This window comes from Myotis lucifugus, unplaced genomic scaffold (genome assembly GCF_000147115.1).
Source record: "Myotis lucifugus unplaced genomic scaffold, Myoluc2.0 scaffold_28, whole genome shotgun sequence".
Lineage (NCBI taxonomy): Eukaryota > Metazoa > Chordata > Mammalia > Chiroptera > Vespertilionidae > Myotis > Myotis lucifugus.
The window spans coordinates 7,133,075-7,139,074 of record NW_005871076.1 but is presented as its reverse complement, the minus strand read 5'-3'; the positions used below and the strand labels follow the sequence as shown (position 1 = coordinate 7,139,074).

The 6,000-nt window shown below is 36.5% G+C and overlaps 1 non-coding gene across 1 annotated transcript; it reads right to left on the bottom strand.

Annotated features, from left to right (window-relative positions):
• Positions 1 to 2,584: 2,584 nt before the first annotated feature.
• Positions 2,585 to 2,715, bottom strand: LOC111825497. The gene has a single exon (XR_002828681.1). It is a non-coding gene; the product is annotated as a small nucleolar RNA SNORA66 (small nucleolar RNA).
• Positions 2,716 to 6,000: the final 3,285 nt, after the last annotated feature.

Genomic DNA, 6,000 nt, shown 5'->3' with positions numbered 1-6,000 from the left:
AAATGTTAAACACCTTGTCCAAGGTCACAAAGCTAGTAAATGCTACAGCCAGGGTTTAAGTCAAGATAGTTCTTGAACCAAGTGAAGAAAACATATTCATTTAAAATGGTAAGTCAAAACAACTGAACATTTCCACATCACATTTAAGAAACATCTGTATGACACAATATGATATTTCTTTCTTTTTTTTTTTAATCCTCACCCGAGGACATTTTCATTGATTTTTAAAGACAGGGGAAGAGAGAGAGAAAAAAAAAAGAAAAATATTGATTCATTGCCTCCTGCACATGTCCCCACTGGTGCCGGGGATCAAACCCACAACTTAGGTATGTGCCCTGACCAGGAATCGAACCCTCAACCTTTTGGTGTATGGGACAATGCTCCTCCAACTGAACCACACCGGCAAGAGCATGATATTTCTTTTTAAAATAACATTTATTGTATTTTTTTGAATCGGCTGCTTCCTACAAGTCCCCTACTGAGGACCAAGCCAGGAACCCAGGAAATAGTGATTGGAAATTGAACCTGCAACCTCTTGGTGCACAGGACAATGCTCAACCAGCTGAATCACATCAGCCAGGGCACAAATTTATTATAATAAATGTAGAAAAACTATAATAACATAAAAAAGACACTTTAACCCATTTTCTCACCACCCAGAGAAAACTATTAACTTTTATTGTATTTTTCTACAATACTACTACAGTATTTTTATAATGTGTTTAACTTTATTTTAAAGATATTAAAAGAAAAGGGTTTTCTTGGGGAAAAGAGAGCACCTCAGATTAGTGTTTCAGCAATGGTTCACATTCAGTGAAGAGATATTACCTGGTCTTACCTTCATGTTAGAAATAAAGAACAAAGGTCCAAAGAAGTAAAGTAATTTTCACACAGTCACAGAGCAATTTCGTGGCAGAACAGGATAAAATACAGTTCTTCCAGCACCCTGCAGTGTCTGTTCCTTTATGCACTTTTTACGAGTTTCTCCAGAATTTATAGTCTGATTCCAGATTCCAGCTTCAAGTTATTTCTCATATACACATGGCCCCTTTTCCCAACTAAACTAATTGTTACCATTTAAATGCTCTCTCTATTCTCTTGTTTTATCTTTCAGAAGCTTGTTTATCACCCATTCCTGGTAAGTACAAATTTCCAACATCTTGATAATAAATGACTAAGCCAAAATTAGTATCTAAGAATACATTGTGTCCTAAATTACTTTTGCCATCATGAGCAGTTTTCAGGCTACCCTGTGCCAACTCTTGAACTGACACACAGAAGAAACAAGATAACTAGACTCTTTAAGTGTATTTATTCATCTATTCATCCACTCAACATATATTTCCTGAGTGGAGACTATGGCCAGGTTCCATTCTTGGCCATTGTGTCTGACCTCATAGAGCATGCATTCTTCTAATTCCAATTGATATAGTATTTGTGACTCATGAACTATGAAACAGAGGCAGTAAAGAGGTGTTCTGACATCAACCATCCAAATTGTTGACTGTCCAAGAAGAAAATGTGCCCATCACACAGTGGCCATCACTGTACTAACATTAAATCTAACTACCATGGCAATGATAATTTTTAGGTCAGTTCAGAAAATCTTTCTATATAAAACTTTTATGCTAAGCACTAAAGCTACAGAAATCTAGAAGAAATAAAGTATAATCTCTCCTTTCAAGGAACATATAATCTAGTAGAGAAAACAGATATGACTAAGAGGCAGGGGATGGGGGCTGAACTAGTACTAATTTGGGTTGTATTTTTAAGATTTCTCTTCATGAGCCCACTCAAAGACAAAAATCTAATCAGATGGATTGTCTCAGGAATATTCTACTCCTAGTACTTACTCTCTCTGACATTTTCCCGCATTATTCAGTTAGTGGTTGAATTTCCCCTAGAATGATTCACTTTTGTTTGTTAATTAGAGGCACCCAAATATTCTGGTCATGTTGAATCTCTTCCCTTTTCAGAGGAAGTCTGCACCTTGATTATCACAGAAGTATTTCCGGAAGATTCTGGGGAATTCAAGTGCATTGCAGAAAATGAGGCTGGGACTGCAGTCTCCACAGCAAGACTCATTGTTTCCCCAGGTATTTATTCTTCAGGATCTCCCTGATCCTGTTCAACCCTGAGCCAAGAGGAAGGTTCTCTGCTTCTATCTGAACTGGTGACTAACTATGTTTTTCAGAAGGAAAAGAGAGTTCTCCAAAGTTACTGATCAGAAAATTTTCTCCAAAACTGGCCTCCTTTCCTTGGAGCAGTGACAGCTACAAAAAGAACAAAAATCCAGACAATACCCTAATAAGCCATATGCCAACTACTCCTGAAGCAGCCAGTCCCACTGAATATGAGATCCAGGTTCCAAAGGAGAATTTCTGCACCATAAATGAAAATTCCTCTGAGCTACCACCACAATGGTAAGGCCAGAGAGACCTAACATTCACTCATTAACATATGTTCTTGGTTCTGTAGATAGAACAGTAAACATTATAAAGCTCCTGCCCTCGGGTAGCTTGCATGCCGAGATGAATCACTTTTTTTTTTTTAATTTTTAATTTTATTATTTTATTTTATTTTACACTGTACTAGGATAGAATGGACCACCTCAGTAGCTTCTGAGGCTAATACATTTCTATCACCACAATTACTTTAGCAAACCTGGTTCCCCTCACTTCTGCAACATCATGCAGTTAGTGACCAAGTTTCCACTAGGATGAATCATTTTAACTGTCATTTCTCTCTTGCCCTCCATCACCATGGATGCAATAGTAAGTCATGTGCTTAGATTCATATTTAAGGGTTTGTTACAGAGACTTAATGAAAAAAATCAACAATGCTCAAATGGCATGAGATTTTGAAGAAGTAGAATCTTTTTCCAAAACAGAATTCAGTGTCCTATCTCAATATAAATAGGTACACGGGTTTCTTCATGGTCAGTCTCAGAATAGAGACAGAATTGTCTATATTGTATTGAGAGAACACTTGTATAAATGGAAAGAAAATTCAGTAAGTGAATTTGCCAGTCAGGCTATGTTTAAAACAACACCATCTACTACCATCCCAACCCCTCAAACAAACTATTGATTAAAAAACAACCTAAGACCTAGCCAGCATGGTTCAGTGGTTGAGCATTAACCTATGAACCAAAAGATCAAGGCTCGATCCCCAGTAGGGAGCATGCAGGAAGCAGCTGATCAATGATTCTCTCTCATCATTGATGTTTCTATCTCTCCTCACTTCCTCTCAGAAATCAATAAAAATATATTTAAAAACAAACCCAAAAAAAGCCCTAAGCCCTGGCCAGTGTCTCTCAGTGGTTAGAGCGTTGGCCCATACACCAAAGGGTCACAGGTTCAATTCCTGATCAACTTACCTGGGTTGCAGGTTCAACCCCGGCCCCAGTTGGAACATATGCAGGAGGCAACCAATTGATGTGTCTCTCTCACATCAAAGTTTCCCTCTCTCTCCTTCTCTCTCTTTTTCTAAAAACCAATGGAAAAAATATCCTCAGGGGAGGATTAACAAACAAAAAAAACCCCTAAAAATTGATACTTAAAAGTCATTTAAAAATTTTTTTCTTTTAACAATACCTAACATAGCCTACTAAGTATTTTACCAGCATAGTTAACTTTACATAAATTTAGGTTAAATATCTTTAATAAAACTTAAACAGCATTCTTAACTAGTTACCTAGTACTACTAAATATAGTCTGTTCATTATAAAATAAAAAGATATTAGAATCTCTTTTATGATGAGATTTCTTGCGTAATATTTGGGTCTATGAAGTGAAAGAAATATATCATGCTAGAGACAGAAGGAATCAGAGGTCATCTAAATGAAGTTCCTCATTCTGCAAATGACTAAATTATAGATGGTTGGCTCACATTGTTAAAGGATGGTTCTTCATGCTTCCATGACCTTGGATAGGTACTTTTCCAAGTGTTTCTTGCAATGAAGACAGTGAGGGAAAGAGTTTAGACTTAGATACCAACAGACCTGGAACAATGTATGTGAAGAACATAGTAGGAATTCAATAAATAGTAGCTATCACTTCCCTGCATTGCTTTTTATCAGGTTCAGTATATCTCCAATAAGTTTATGACTGTGATTTCTGTTGGTCTCCTGGAACCCCTTTAAGCTTCTAGGATCTCTAGCTGCCTGATCAGTAGTTACCCCTATAAATAAAGATTTCTCATGGGGTCAAGTAAGAGTGGGTGTGTAGGGCAATAAATAAAACTGCAATTTATTCAACAAACATTCGTTAAACACGTTCTATGTGTTTATCAGTTTCTGTGCTAGACTTGCCTTGGGAAGATAGCCAATACTGATATCTAAAATTTTTCTACATGATTACCTGTTTTTAGCTGTGAACCTTTAGGGCTTAAAAAGACCTTGAATTTATAATATATTATCTTTCACAGGATATAATATACCATCTTTATCATTAACAACATCTTCTGTGGGAAAAATTATTGGGTAAAAGTTAAGTTTTTATAGGGTCTATTCTGAGCTACACTGTCCTAGGCAAGATAAATAAATAATAAACAGTCCCTCCTACATTAAGTTAACAGGAAAAAGGTTAACCTAATGTAGGAGATATACCACAATATAGTCCACTGTATGATTTCCTATTTCATTTGAGTCTCTCAGCAACCTCTGATTTAGGTTAGTATAGCAGATACTATCTTTGTTTTCCAGTTAATTATTAAAGCTCAGAGAGTTTAAGCAGCTTGTCTAAGGTTACACAGTAAGTAGGTGGTAGAGTGGGCATTAAAATAGATTCAGGTCTTCAAAATAAAAAAGGTTAATGTGCCTAGAAAATTGTAGAACATTATCACTTTTCCTGTTTGACTCCAAACCCAGTGGAGTGTCCATTATTATTTCTTATGAGAAGAATATAAGATTGAGTAAGGTGTTAGAATGGATATTTCAAATTACAAGTGCTACAGTGGGATTCCCTTTCACTATATGTCTATGCAGAACTTCAGTAATCAGAGTGAATTATGTATAACCTGAAAATACTAGTAAGTAAAATGTTCTTCACTCTTTAGTCCCTTCATCTTCAATGTGACATTTTCCTTCTCAGTTAATACAACAGAAATTAGCTTCATCACACACACCTGACCTCTGACTTTAGAAGCAGCTCACAGAAGCATTTTTACAACAGCATTTATACTTCACATTAAAAACAAAACAAACAAACAAAAAAACACCAAGAGCTATATATGAGGAAGAGATGAATGAATGACAGTTAAACAGCTACCCTTCTACTGATGATAAGAAGGAACTCCCTTAACATGCAGCAGGAAATAATAGGAAGTTACTTACATACATTGTGTGAGACATTAGAATGATTTACCAGAGACCCTTACTGGTAATTTAGAGAAAGAAATGGGCAAAGTTGTCTTTGGGGGAAGATTGCAAAATGGTTCACCCACCTGACATGTTAGTGATTTTTCCATTTTATGATTTTTCTCAAATAAGCAACTAAACCATTCAAATAGCTATATTTGTGAGACGATATAAAACATTCAAAAAAACAAACCAAACATTAAAAGTAGAAAGCCAGATTCATAATAGATTATTAAATACAGACCTTTAACTTCTGAGAATGGTGTCATAACAGAGGACCTTGCCCTAGCCGGTTTGGCTCAGTTGATAGAATGTAGGCCCAAGGACTGATGGGTCCCAGGTTTGATTCCAGTCAAAGGCACATACCTTGGTTGTGGGCTCAATCCCCCGTCCAATTGATGTGTCTCTCTCACATCGATGTTTCTTTCTGTGTGACTCCCCCACCCCCTTCCACTCTCTCTAAAAATCAATGGAAAAATATCCTCGGGTGAAGATTAACCAAAAAAAAAAGAGGACTTACTTACCTTTCCCAATTTAACCCTTGGGTCCCTTATTGTAGTGAGAACCTTAGCCTAGATGTACCATAGAGGTACTACACTGTAACTCATGTTACACCTTATGAAGACCCAGGGAAAAGAAGA